We start from the raw sequence: 15401 nt of genomic DNA on the forward strand, positions 1-15401 counted from the left end.
GACTTTTCTTATTGTGTATGAGGAAAGTAATCGGCAGGGTCACTTTTAGTTAAATGGTCTATAGGTACATATACAATGATTTAACTAAAAGTAACTCGTTCTGATTAATGATGCTAAATTGGGTTTTTGTTTGTATTAATCAAAATATTATAGAATATTGTATTAATTTAATGGTTAAAATACTCTTTAAGTGTAATTTTATATTAATTATTAAAGATTTTATGTGTGGTGTACTGGAAATAAATCAATAGGAGTGGAAGATCTGATGTTGAGAGATGAAGTGAGACTGCATTAAATGTAATTTTGATGTCGATACATAACCGTCTTATGGTAAGATGGAAAAAAGGATTGCATTATGGTCGAAAGTAGGAGTCGGCTCCTGCAAAAGTTTTTGGAGTCGGCTCCTTTTGCTTGTTGCAGAATCCTGAGCAATTCTCGAGATGATCTTAAACATATTCAGACACATAAGTGCAACCCGACTAGTTTTTATCGGGCTCGTTTATGTACAATTGAACTCGTGTATCTTGAATTTCGCAGGAAACAAAAAATTCGAGCTAGGTGGTTTTCGATATATAGAGGTTCCTGCATGGTAAACAGTAATAGGTTTGGTTGGAGGTATTGCAGGTATGGTAATGTATTAATAAAATAGCAAGTATGGTACGCACGTGTATTAGGTATAAATAAAACATTTTTGACATATCTGAACAGAAGTAGTTTGTCGATAGTTTCTGATGCTTTACTTACTTCGACCAATAAGATGCAAGCCAAACTAGTAGCCAATAAGAGCGTTACTTGCAACTGTGTACCGTATTGTGAGAAATGTTTCTCGACTGCACTTTATGCTATCAAAGTGTAGTTGCCAAACTTTGAATTTGTAATTGACGCTTTGGTCCGTAATTTGAGATGTAGAGATTTTGGGAGAAAATTATATGAGATAAATGTGGAAAATATATTGAATTTAGGTATAGATAAACATGTTTGAGATAGACAGGTTCAACTGCGTATTTATAAATATAATTTTGTTTTACTTTTGTTTATTTCTAACTAGATGATGTATCTGGCCATGTTTTGCTTATCTTAAGAAAATGTTGGGAAGGTTTTGATAAATATTTACCTGACCCCTAAATATTGCTGGAATCAACTGTATTGTGTGTCTGTGGGGGAGAATTGTTATGGACCTGGTTAAAAGTACAGTAGACTCTTGTTGTAGGTTATTCCTTGCACAGACAGGTGCTAGATTAATGGATGTTGGATTACTGAGCTTGTATAGGTCTAAAGGCAATGAATGATGTGACCTGTTATCCTTCAGTATTGTTTCTTTTTGGAGGCAGATGGGCAAATAATACAGCATGTTGACATGCAATACCAAACTCAGCAATGAAGTCCAAACAAACTAGATGCATGACCATGATTAACATTTTCATAGAAATGGAGGTGCATAAGTGATCGCACTAGGGATATGTGTAGGTCAAGTAATTGAGAAGCTAGATTGTTAAGAGCTGAATTAGCAACAGTGAACCATACTTGTAATTATATTTAATTTTTAAACTTAATATTGTCTTTACTTCATCTCTTAATATAAAAAGGTCAATTTGTTACTCCTTAAAGATTTTATACTCTATAAAATGTATTAAAATTACATTATTTATATATATTTAGTTGTTAAATAGAAATATTAAATATGTCTAGCATGAAAATTGCTTTTATGCTATTTTCTTTTATGATTTTCTTCAGTAATAATCTATAAATGTAATTTATTTAATATTAATCTTATCAGATGCTTAATCAGTTTATTATTAATTAAGAAACATTGCATAAATTCTAAAATTGATAAAAATGATAAGCGCAATCAAAAATCTTAAATCTTTTTTTAAATATTACAATGGCGATATCTTATGAAGATTTTATTTAACTTCAGAAATCAGCAAGTATTGCAATTTGTGATAAATTGATAGAGATATAAACTTGATTTTGACTAGTTTAAAAAACTCTAAATCTATTTTAGAAAATTAGAATAATTTTATAAACTTTAAAAGTAACTAGACATGATTTCTGAATGTAAATTATTATGAAATGAATCTGTTAACAAAAAATGGAAGTTCGGAGGAATATTTGATATTAAAATAGTCATCAATTAATTTGACTAATTATTCATTCAGTGTGCAGAAAAATTGCATTCAGATTAATGGAAGGTATTTTCAGAAATTTTGATGCAACTATATTTTATTTACAATTAGGAAATGCCATAAGACAAAATATTTTCTCCCCATACCAACTTAAAATTTTAAACAAACAATTACTGTCTATTTAATGTTTTTATTTTAGATTCTGTTTGTATGTGGAGCACAACACATTATCAAAAATTATAATTTGTTTTGATATTGGATCAATGATTTGTTATGATAATTAAAGATGATTTAAAGTATGGAAATGGATAAGCAAACATTCAGTTTGTAAGATTTATTTATTTATTATAATAACTTACAGTAGCATTCAGTATGAGCTTTTGATAGCTGCTTCCATAACAAAATTCCTGATTAAAACAGTAAGACAAGTAATACGAAGCTTTAAAAAAAGTATTGAAATAGAGGTTAATACAAAAAATGGTTATTTTATAGTTTCGTGATATAAAAAATATCTATTACAATATTTCTTAAAAGTAAGAATATCTTGGAGTAAATGATGTTTAATAGATCTAATGGTCTTAGTTGAATATATAAAAAAATAATTGACACATAATGCTTAATCTATTAAAAAGGGTGTGTTTGATGTCCTAACTTTGTGAATTAAATGATGGTATGTGAATAAAAATATAATTTGAGTTTAAACAACCATTAAAAAGTTATAAAATAATGAAGCATTGAAATAGTGTGTACATTTGAGCAGGAGGGAGAGACCGGAGACATACACGAGCAATGTTAAAATCAATTAATGCAAAGGTCACAATGTCACATGACTTAATACTTTATTGTAAAGTAGTGACCTTCAAAAAAATTCTATTAAGATTATTCTTGAATACAGATTACTTTGAATGAATTATATTTGCTTCTACATTCTTAATAAGAATAATAATTTCCTATTAATTGAAGCAAAAACTTATAGATAAAATAATTATAATTGGATAAAAGTAAGCATAAAATATCAAAATGAAACACAGTCTTCTGATGTGGAAATCAAAATGTAAACAATTAAAATAAATATTTACTAGTTTGAGAACATTCATTATTATAAAATAAAATATTTTGCCGCTAATGCCCCAGCCCACCTTACATAGGATACTTTATAATTACAAAATAACTTCTTCAGGAACAAAATGAATTGTGAGCATGACAGTATGCAAAACAATATTTTAAATTATTTTTAAATGCACTTTTGATATAGGTTTGGAGTCACACTGTTGATTTATTCTTACTTAAAATAAGAAAAATAATTGTTGTCATTTGCAAAGTAGTATAATTTTCAATTCTTAATAATTTTAAGAAACTATTTCTGTATAGCAGAAGTTACTATCTTATTTAAATATAAGAGGCAAACTATTTCAGTTTTTTCCAATGCAATATATCATTAACAAGATCTAAAAAGCATTGTGAAGACACTTCTTTGAGGTTCACTTACTCAGCAGTATGTAAATCAAAAACACACAACACCTTAATTTGCTGAGAAAATTTATATTCGAATATCTTAGCCTGATGATGGCCAACAGATTTGGCTGAAAACGTTTGCTTTCTCATTAAATTTTCTCAGCAAATTAAGGTGTGTTTTTTTTGACATTTCTTTGTTTCTAAAACAAGTTCTTATGTAATTTTTGAACTAAAAGAGAATCATTTCACATTAAATAATGACCATTACAGTGAATTATTACAAATCACAGTGAATTATTAGTTTTGATATTTGATATTAATACTAATTAATTTTGTAATTCTATTCTACATACTGTATATATATATATATATATGTATGTATGTATGTCTGTATTAATAGAGTAAATTTTCATTTAACTCAAAGTTAAATATCATATTTTGTGTGTATAATCTATAGATTATCTGTTTGAAAGAAAGTGCAGGTTATCTGATGGAGTGAGTTATATACCAGTTATAAAGTATAATTATGAATTCATCCCTACAGATGAATGATGACTGCAATAGGCAGAAGGTATATGACAAGTCAGATTATGAAAAGGTTTAATTTTCAATCTAGCAACTTTCTGCAAGTATAAACCATTGTGGGTTATATGCATGAAAATACAGTATTGGAAGGCTCTAATTAATTTAAATTTTGTTGACATTTTCTAGTTATTGATTATTAAATTAAATTAAATTTGAAATTGTAATGCAAATTAAACTTTGCATAAATGCAGGAAGAATTATTTGTTTGATGATTATTAAAAATGTATTTTGCATATTTTAAGTTATTTTCGTCAAAAATAACTTCAGACAGACATTATATCTGAACCATAGAGAGAACCTACAGGTTATTCTATTGTATTTTGCATTTTGATTGATTGATTGATCTTGATATCAATTGTGTGTTCTTTTCTCTATAATACAAAATACGGTGGGTGATTGGTTAATGAACAAATTGGATAATGAACACTTTTGTGAAAGATTTTTATGTTCAGACAATGAACACCTCACAAAACAAACACAAGATGAAGCCACATAAAATAATAAATACTGATCAGTCTTCCCTTGTCTTTGGGCAACAATTCGAAACTTTTTGCAGTGCGAGAGACATCGACATTGACACTCACCCGGTATATACTGATCAGATAGTATTTCTCTGAACTTTGAAACTCTCCCTTTTAATTCCAGCTTTTTATTTTTCTGACAGAAACAATTCTTTTATAGTATTTTCAAGACTGTTGGGCAGGCACTCATTAAGTTTTGTGTCAGTTTTTATTTTTGAAATGTGAGAGTATAATAGCACAGGTAGAGAGTGGGCAGATGATGTCTGATGTTGCTGGGCAGTATGGCTCGAACAGGTCTACAGTAGGCCACAGTTCAATCTTATTTGAGAAATATACAGTAGAATCGAGAAGATTCAAGCAGCTAAAAGAGTAACAAAAATCACATCTGAGAAACAAAGAACATTGAAGAGCTCATAATGGAACCTGAAATGGATCTGATGACAGAAGAACGCCAAGAACTCTTGAATGAAGAACATGAAGAAACTTGGCGAGATATGTTTTTTTCTGAAAAAGAGGATTAATGCTGATATCTGCTATTAAAGGTCTTTTGAAGAAGTGGGAGGATGTCAGAGCAACGGTCTTAGAATGGTATCCAAACCAGATTGAGCTTAATAGACTTGGGAATCTCTACAATTATAATGCTATTAATTATTTCTGAAAAATCCTGAAGAAGAGAGAAAAGCAATTGACATTAGACAGATTCTTTAACCCTCACAAAAGGAAAAAACATGACTAATAAAAATACAAGACTGTATATATGTATTTTTATTATTACATATAAATAAATGTAGTAAGAAAGTATATATTTTTTTATTTTTGGGGGTCTCCAGAACGAATTAATCAAATTCCCATAAAAACCTATGGTAAATCGATAATCGGTTAATGAACAATTTGGATAACGAACAAAGTCTTGGAACAGATTATGTTTGTTAACCGATCACCCACTTTATACAGGAAGTCCTCAACTTACGTGAATTCTTAGAATAGGTAGAACTTTTATTCTGGGTGACTTACAGACAATAACACCATCTGTTAAGTGCAACATTGAAATACAGTCGACCCCCCTATAAGATAGAGATACGTTCCATTCTCTAGGAATCCGCTTTCTTACGAATCCCTCCAATCACAACCAGACATGTATCAAGTTTACGGACTACGGCTGTTTGAAAGATTTTCTTCCATAAAATTAATCGATTCTAGACTAATCCGACTCAACATTTCCAAAATACGTATATAATTTTTGGGAATAATCCGTATAAACTACGCTATAAACAAAAAATTGTAGGATTACTTACCGAGTGTCACCATTCGACATTGCCATTGCTCAACATTGTTTTCGTCGCGGAACAGCTCAGCAAAGAGCGGCCGATTTCTAACAACTTATTTTTCTGTGAAAACTTCGTAGAACTTCGGAGACATCATTAATATAAATAATTTTAATCGCCGTTGAATAAGAAATGTTTCTTTNACAGTTCAATCTTATTTGAGAAATATACAGTAGAATCGAGAAGATTCAAGCAGCTAAAAGAGTAACAAAAATCACATCTGAGAAACAAAGAACATTGAAGAGCTCATAATGGAACCTGAAATGGATCTGATGACAGAAGAACGCCAAGAACTCTTGAATGAAGAACATGAAGAAACTTGGTGAGATATGTTTTTTTCTGAAAAAGAGGATTAATGCTGATATCTGCTATTAAAGGTCTTTTGAAGAAGTGGGAGGATGTCAGAGCAACGGTCTTAGAATGGTATCCAAACCAGATTGAGCTTAATAGACTTGGGAATCTCTACAATTATAATGCTATTAATTATTTCTGAAAAATCCTGAAGAAGAGAGAAAAGCAATTGACATTAGACAGATTCTTTAACCCTCACAAAAGGAAAAAACATGACTAATAAAAATACAAGACTGTATATATGTATTTTTATTATTACATATAAATAAATGTAGTAAGAAAGTATATATTTTTTTATTTTTGGGGGTCTCCAGAACGAATTAATCAAATTCCCATAAAAACCTATGGTAAATCGATAATCGGTTAATGAACAATTTGGATAACGAACAAAGTCTTGGAACAGATTATGTTTGTTAACCGATCACCCACTTTATACAGGAAGTCCTCAACTTACGTGAATTCTTAGAATAGGTAGAACTTTTATTCTGGGTGACTTACAGACAATAACACCATCTGTTAAGTGCAACATTGAAATACAGTCGACCCCCCTATAAGATAGAGATACGTTCCATTCTCTAGGAATCCGCTTTCTTACGAATCCCTCCAATCACAACCAGACATGTATCAAGTTAGGGAAAGTAGTTCGGCTTCCCGATGACGTTTGAGGTGTTTATAGGGAACTTTTACTATTTTTTACAGATACCAGTAGCAATTTTTTCGTAGTTTTATAGGAATCGTAACTATAGGGACCGTAATTATAGGGGGGTCGACTGTACATAGATGGTGAAAACATTGAAAAATAAAAACATATTTTTTAAATATTTTCATAAACAGAAGATATTTAGCTTTAATTAGTCTTCAAAATGAATATATGAATACACAATTATTTAAACATGTTAAATATAAAAACCTTGAGTACAAAATTAACTAATAGATAAATAAAAAATGTAAGATATTACAAATGCAAATAAAGTATAGATTAATATGTGAACAAATAAATAACAGCCCCCATACATATATATTGTCGAAATAACATCATATGCTTAAGGATAGTCACATTTGGGGATTGAAATTTTATTAATATAGTTTATTTTAAGATTTATCAATAGGTTAATTTTGTACCAAGTGGTTTTTGTATTTAAATGTTAAATTCAAATTAATCCACAAGGCATTCTATATTGTAGTGTTTAATTTTATTGATGTTCTGTAGTTATAATCTGAAGATGGCTGTTAAAAGCAGCCAAAAATGTTTGTTTCATTAAAAATTGTCTGCTAGATCAAAAAGGTTTTTGAATAGAATTATTAACTGAATACTTGCAAGTTGTACTTACTTTACAATAGTGAAAGATGATAAAATATATTAAATGCACTCAAGGCACAATATATGACCTGTAAAAATGTTGCAAGAAAGATACAATAAAAATTAATTTATTCACAGGATAAACATCCTAATAAAGATGATATGATGGTTTTAAAAAATCAGCAGTAATCAAGAAACAAGTAAAACTGATGAAACTAAATTATGGTTGAAAACAGCAATTAGACAGAAAGATCTCTGGCTTGAAATGGGAATCCATCGAAAAACAAAAAGACCATCTATTAAAGGAAATGACCTTCCTGCTAATGGATAGTTGATAATCTGATACTTCTTTCTCGGTAAGATGCAAGGTAAATGCTTCGAAAGGATCTAACAGTTTCAATGAAAAAAATCTCAAATAAAGTGAATTATGGTGATTTTAAAAATTTTATTGCAAAAATGAACTTTTTAAAATTAATATTATTAAAGTTGTAAACATAAATTTGTGGAAACCATATTTTCCAAGAAAGAAAAGAAAAATTAGCAGAAAACCTAGCATAATATGTAGGACAAAGTGGATATGATATCAAAATAGTAAATAAAAACTAAAATTAGTGCTTGCTGTTAGAATAACAATCATTAATTGCACTAAACTGGAACGATTTAAAAGTTAAAATTTTTGCTAAAGAATTAAGATGTATTTATTTGTCATTTAGAATAACAATACTGTAAAATATAAGATCAGTATAACGTTGTTTCTAAAAAAAATATATTGAATATTAAAAAATCACTGTGACTGCTTTCATAATAGTGCATCAATATTAAAATGCATTAGAGTTGCCGAGTCGAAACAATAAATTTCTATAATTAAATTCTAAAATAATAAATTTGGACAATTTATTTTTTACTCATAATATAGCTGATCCAAAGTCAAGTTAATTTTTATTTATTTAATTTCTGATTGGGGTAAAGTGTTGAATTTGTTGTATTCAAATATAGCTTTATTATTCCTGTAAAAAAAAGATGAAACTGTTTGCTTACTTCTAAGCTGTTATTTATCAAATAATTTATGCGGTAATGCTATTTTATGTGTTTATTATATATATATATTTTTTTTTAGTTAAGATCTATAGTATTTTTATACCTGAGCTAATTAGTCACTGATATTTTGATGATACAACAAAACATCTAATCACTATATTGTTATCATATAATCTCAGTTTAGCATTTTCTTTTGGTGTAATCAAAAGAGAATTGATATTGTATGGAATGTGAGTTAAAATTTATTTATGAATACTTTCATATTTTAATCTCATTAGTTTAATATTTAATTGTGTAGCTTTATTTTTTAATAGAAGATCAAAGAAATTATTGATTATATTTTGCATAGATGTTAAAATAGAAGCTGCGAATACAGAAATTCAGACGCTAATGAAAACTTTAAAAACAGCAAAAACAATTTAATTATGAATGTTTTTGGTCATTTTTAAAGACTATCTTTGGATAGAATACACAAAATTGAAGGATGGTCTTTAAAAATGACCAAAAGTGTTTGTAATTAAATTGTTTTGCTGTTTTTAAAGGTTTCACGAGAGTCTGAATTTGCATAGATGTTACTCACTTAGAAGATGAATTCATTTTTAAGAAAATATTTCAGCACATGATTTATTTTCACATTATTCAGTTTGAAATTTAAATTTATCTGAATCATATTATCTTCATTTAATATCAGATTAAAATATTTGTCTTAAAAATGACTTGATTTAGATAAAATTTTTCCAATTCGTTATTCTAACTTAGAAACGTGTTCATCACAAAATAGTGATAACAGAAATTTCATTTGTATTTAAATATTACCAGTACACTATTAGGATAATTGACCTCTCTTTACTGGAGTATTGAAAAAATCTAGAAAAATTGGAATTAATAAATATCTCCAGATTTCCTTGTAATTGGAAAAATTTGATATTGTATTTTATACTTTATCAGCTTATAGGATTTACAGTTAAATATGTATTTAATATGAAAGTGTCTATGAAATTAACTGATACAGTTTTATATGAAATACTAAAAATATCAGTTTATTTAATTAAGCTATTGTTTCTTGATTTTTTTTTTCTTTTATACAGAACATTTCTATAAACCTATATGTGAGATCCGACCTGTGTGCAACCCAAATTTTTTTCCTTTTTAAATTTTAAACAAATTTAACATATTTTAAATAAATTTATCTCCTTACTGTGAAAAAACCCCCCATTGTCAGAAAAAGAAATCAATTATCTTACTTATATAAGAATATCAAGTATCAACTTACAATTCTCCTCTTTAATGTAAACATTCAACCATCTAACAATAGCATTCGTCTGCCACAAGACTTACTGTTTGCAGTTAAAGTCCAACTTTGACAATTTATTGCAGGCCGGGACCACCTTTAACCCACACCTGCTAAAACAATTGGTCACCTGACTAATTTTCCCATCACAAAAAAGTATAAAAAGCGTCCTTCCCCTCTCGGGGGAGTCGCTGATCGGAAATTGCTCGAAGTTCATCGGAAGCCGTCGAATACTGCGATCTCACCAGACCTATTCCGAACCCGGTAGGACCTGTGCCAATTTACCAAATTTGCTGGAGAATTATCAGATAGTCTCTCAGGAGGTATGAAAGCTTCATTGGAAACTCTCTCTTTCATACGCATATTAGAAGGAGACTTGTAATCTTTAATTTCGTTAGTTAGTAAAATAAACTTATGTTTTGTTTAAAATGGTGTTTTAGTCGACTGTATCATCATCTTATCATCGACCCCTCTGACTCTCCTCCACTCGCGTAACGCGTAACAGAATGTAAAAGCCATCATTGACAAGAAAGTAGGTCACCGACCTGTGGCCGGACAGGAGAGGCTTTTCCAACCTCCCCGGCGGCTCACATATATGTCAGAGAGCTGCAGAGCTAGTATACAAAACTACCAGCTCTCATTTTCACATTTGGTGTAGATACAGCATTCTTTTTTATGAGGGCATATTTATCATTATTGAATTTTCTTGTAAAATTAATTTTATGAGGTGGAAAAAATTCTGGAGATATAAACACTATCCAAGTGGAATATTAATCAAATAATAATATGTTCATATTATTTAGCCTATGGTAAAATTGATTTTGTGTTATATACTGCCTCACTGCATGAAGATTTTGTTGCACCATTATGAAAATTTCAGGATATGTTCAAGTGAACAAGTCATGGAAACTGATGCTATTTTTGGCCAATCACATAATGTGGGAACATGATAAAAGGGTAAAATCAGTCTGTGCAAACTTTGGAGTCGTCATCATGCTCACAGAAATTGCTTTGTGTCATTGTTTTTCATGTTGGGATAAAGACTGAGGAGTGAAGATGCCTCTAAGACACCATCAAGAGCCATTTCATCAAACAGACAAGTTCACTAAAGGTTTCATCATAGGGCTACATAACAATCTAAGTGGTCTTTGTTATATTGCAACATTGTAACTCAATGGAATGCCACAACCGTAGGTTGAATTTGGAGATGGTAGTCAACAGAGTGAAATGTGTATCATCATAGTGGGACTGGAGCACTGAGATGGATGTCACAATGCACAGATCAATGAATCCACAGTCTACAACTGGCAACATTCTGTGGTGTTTGGATAGATTTGAATTCTCCAATATTAATAGTGACCGTTTCTCTTAGATCAGCTGAGGTAGGTTTGTGGTCAAGCCATCCATTGCAAAGATTACCCCTCACACCATACTATTGTCGTGAATGCTTGCAGTGATGTCACTCCAAAGCTACCTTGTCACAGATGGCACAGTGTGGTGTTCAACAATGATTATTAAGTGAGGGTCTAGAGGCAATATGGCAATTAAGCTGATTCTTCTGCCATTTTGGAACACTACACAGCTTGTCAACTGAGATTTGAACTTTGGGATACCAATTCAGTTCAATATTTTTTATTGCTGTACAAGGTAGTACAACACCGGTACCGCATGTAGCACAACCGGTTAATCACTTCTAGTACGCATCAGGGGTACATTGATGGTATGATGTTATGTTGATGAGGTGCTGCAGCCTGCCACACCATCATAGCTTCATGTGTATCCAATTCCAGCAGTATAACTTGCAACTGCACAAGCATGCTTTTCAAGGTGTATAGGAGATTTCTTGGTCAGAACAATTTCCAATTATCTTCAGTTGAGAATCTGTGGGACATGATGGGATGACTTTGGTCAATACCACATGGTCAACACTATCCAAGGACTGATAAGGAGTTGAATTTAAATTTTAAAAAAAAGATAAATAAAAACATACATTCAAATGTAGAAAAAATAGCAAAGTAAAATCAGATGCTAGCTCCTTAAATTAAAATAGTCCTTGGAAAAACAATGATAAAATGTTTTCAAGATTAAATCTCATTATCAGATCAAGCATTGTAAAGAAGAAATTTTTAAAAATGGAACAAAACCATCTCTCAAAGACTTTGGAATTTTGCCAAAATATTGAAAATTAAAATGACAGGAATGTATGAGAGAGATATTTCAATTTCTGTGAGGAAGTAGGCTAGTATTTGATGATACTAAAGAAATAGGAATAAAATTTTCCACAAATACTTTCATCTTTAATTTAAGTAGAAGTATTTTTAAGCTACATAATTTCTTAAAATCAAAGCACTTTTGTTCTAATAAATCTTGTAATTTGAAATTAAAACTAAAAATATTTTGAAAATTTTAATTATTCTATCACTATTAATGCAGTATTTCATAATACTTAAACAAATGTAACGTTTCATAATAATTATTATGAAACGTTACGTTTGTTTCCTCTTTTTTGAGTAATTTTTTTACCCAAATTTATAACCTTCATTCAACATAGGGAAAAAGTGAATGATAAAATGGAATGGGTTGATACTTTAAATAAAGTACTTACTTGTTAGATGTTAAAATTTCATTATCATCTGATTTGTGGCATAATTATAATAGATTGTAGGATTTCATTGATAAAATATATAAAAAGTAAGACATTTTTTTCCCATTTCTTCTTTGGTATAACTTTTTAAATCACACAGCTGTAATTTTCTTGGTAAAATATAGTTTCTTGATAATATAAATTAAGTTTAACAAAAATAAAATATGCATTTCATTTTTAACTTTCATTTTTTAATTAAAAAAATCCTTTAGTTAAATAGAATAATTGAATTTAGTGTCAAATTTTTAGAATTTCAGTTTGACACAAATATTTCTACTCAATTTGAATAGAGTAATAATCTCAGAAATATATAAAACTTATTGTAAAATTAAAAATAATTACTATTAAATGTAATATCTTTACAGTAAATAATGTTACTTTTAATCGAATTATCAGCTGTTTATGTGGACTATGAATTTTCATCAGCTCTGTTTCTGTTATAAATAATTCTATAGGATTATGAAGCAAATATTTCAAATGCACAGCTCTTACAGATGTGTTCTGTAACCAGTTTTGCAGATAAGATATCATTCTTTTTCAAGTCAGGTGCATATCTTTTAGTCTATGTGTAGTTTTGATTTTAAGCTGTATATTATATATTAGTTTTTTAAAGTCTCAATCATTTGAACATAATTACTTGATAGGGGTATTTGAGGTGACACTAATGATAAAGAAAGTTCAATTACTTTGTAAATTATAGCCTGTGATGCATTAATTTTCTGATAAATTTATTAACACAATCCACATCTATATAAATTTGCATATTTTAAAGAGACATTTGCCTTTCTTAGAAGGTATTAAATTTTATCACAGTATTCAAGAGAATAAATAACTTTTTTGTGTGCGTATGTAAGGAAAATTCATTTATATTCCTGAAATATTACACAAGATGTACCTTATTTACTTGAATATAACGACCTCATATATAGGATAAAGTGTGACTTCAAAGATCAAAGTAAAGAAAATTAGATTTATTAATACAATTCTAATTTTATTCTGTTTAATCACAAGTAAAATATCAAATGAACGTAAATGCACACATTGTCCCACAAAAATTACTAGCATTTTAAACTTCAAGGAAAAATCTTGTAAAATTGGCAGCATAATTTGTTCATGTAAAGCTGGACAATCGGGAAACTTTTTTCCCAATTCTTAACAGTTGAATCCATTCTCCATCGATTACACTTATGAGTTTCTCCGAATTATGATTTCCAAATAAGCATCTGTTTTCACGTCGGAATGGATTAAAACTTATATTGGGCTCCCGTGTGATTTTCAAATTTCAGTCTGGAATTCAATTCAAAAGCTTTGCTTTTCCTATTGCTATTCATCTTTACTTCTGACAATATACAAGAACGATTAAAATGACTCAGATAAAATACTTATGTTTTTAAATATAAGAGGGTAAGCATCTGGTAAAAAATGTGAATAGACGGTTCACAAAAATTTGCAAAATCGCAGTCTTTCCCTCATGTGTATAGGACAACGTAGGAATTTGAAGCTGTGATAATGAATAAAAACCTCGTCTTGTATGCAAGTAAATACGGTATTTCGATTCCCATCTTTTTGTATTAATAAGTGCAATTGTAAAGATAATTTATGAACATTCTACATTATGTATTATTTTAATAATTAGTATTCAAGATTAATGTTAATAAAATGATAATCTTTAAAATATCATAGAAAAAAATGTTTTATTTACAGAAACTAAGAAAAAAATAAACACAAAATAATAATTGTACAAATTCTTTTTGGAGAAGTGGAATGATAAAAGAAACTAACTAAAGAAAATAGTGTAGTAAAGCAATACCACTTAACTGTACTGATCAACAAAATATAGCTGGTCTTCAATTTAAGACAATCTATACTTACAATGGTAAAAACTATTGTATAAAATAAATTACATTAATGTCCTATCAAATGGTCATATTCACTAATGGCACAGTATGACTATCATTAAGTGTAATATTGTAGTGAGAAATACATACTCTAAACTTATAAATTTTAATTCTGTGGACATGTTTAAATATAATTCATATTCATGCCATTATAGTGTTCCAAAAAGCAAAAACAAAACTTTTAGCAGAGCTACTCAGTCGGAGATTAACTTTATTATACGACTAAAATTAGAATGATAGAAGAGAATATATTACTGTAATAAGATAGTTTCTTTAATGTTTACTACTCATATTGAGTTACTAACACACATTCATGGAAACATGCAGGGAGAAAGCCATGGTCAAGACACAAAAATCAATCTGAGGGAGTATTGCAGTCTTCATGTGGAATTGATTTTAAACGATAATTAATAATAAAGCTACAGTAGAGCCTCGATTATCCAACCCCCAATCAACCGACCCCTCGGTTAACCGATCGTCCTAGTCGGCAAATTTCAAATGCCCGCTAGTGATGTGGCGCTACAATATTTGGCTATGTCATGGCTACTTTAATATTATTTTTACGTGTTTTAGCTGGCAACACTCATTCGACCATAAAAGGGAGCCAGTATTTAAATGAGGCTTAATTTTCTAATTTTTAACGATACAATAGCGACGATTATAAAAAAAATTTTTGTTAGGCTTAACATCGATGAAAATTCAATGCAAAGTAAGTTAATAGCGATATACTAATATACTAATTACATGGGATATAATAATATACTACACTAATAATGGATTTTTTCATACTTTTCGGTTATCCGACTTTTCAATTATCCGACCAACCCCAGTCCCCAATTAGGGCGGATAATCGAGGTTCTACTGTAT

General features: G+C 29.5%; 1 protein-coding gene across 4 annotated transcripts in view; it reads left to right on the forward strand.

Annotated features, from left to right (window-relative positions):
* LOC111613350 (mitogen-activated protein kinase kinase kinase 20-like) overlaps positions 1-15401 on the forward strand; it is a 45647-nt gene that overhangs the window by 3332 nt on the left and 26914 nt on the right. Inside the window, exon 1 of one of the 4 annotated variants that reach the window (XM_023354699.1) lies at positions 7573-8019. The exons of 2 other annotated variants lie outside the window; for them this stretch is intronic. The gene's annotated coding sequence lies outside the window, so the exon portion shown is untranslated. Of the gene's footprint in view, positions 1-7572; positions 8020-8912; positions 8932-15401 lie in introns of those variants that run through there. One more of the 4 variants, XM_023354700.1, reaches the window with a different exon arrangement.

This window comes from Centruroides sculpturatus, unplaced genomic scaffold (assembly GCF_000671375.1).
Source record: "Centruroides sculpturatus isolate CEXI.00-Female unplaced genomic scaffold, Cexi_2.0 scaffold1924, whole genome shotgun sequence".
In the NCBI taxonomy this organism is placed as follows: domain Eukaryota; kingdom Metazoa; phylum Arthropoda; class Arachnida; order Scorpiones; family Buthidae; genus Centruroides; species Centruroides sculpturatus.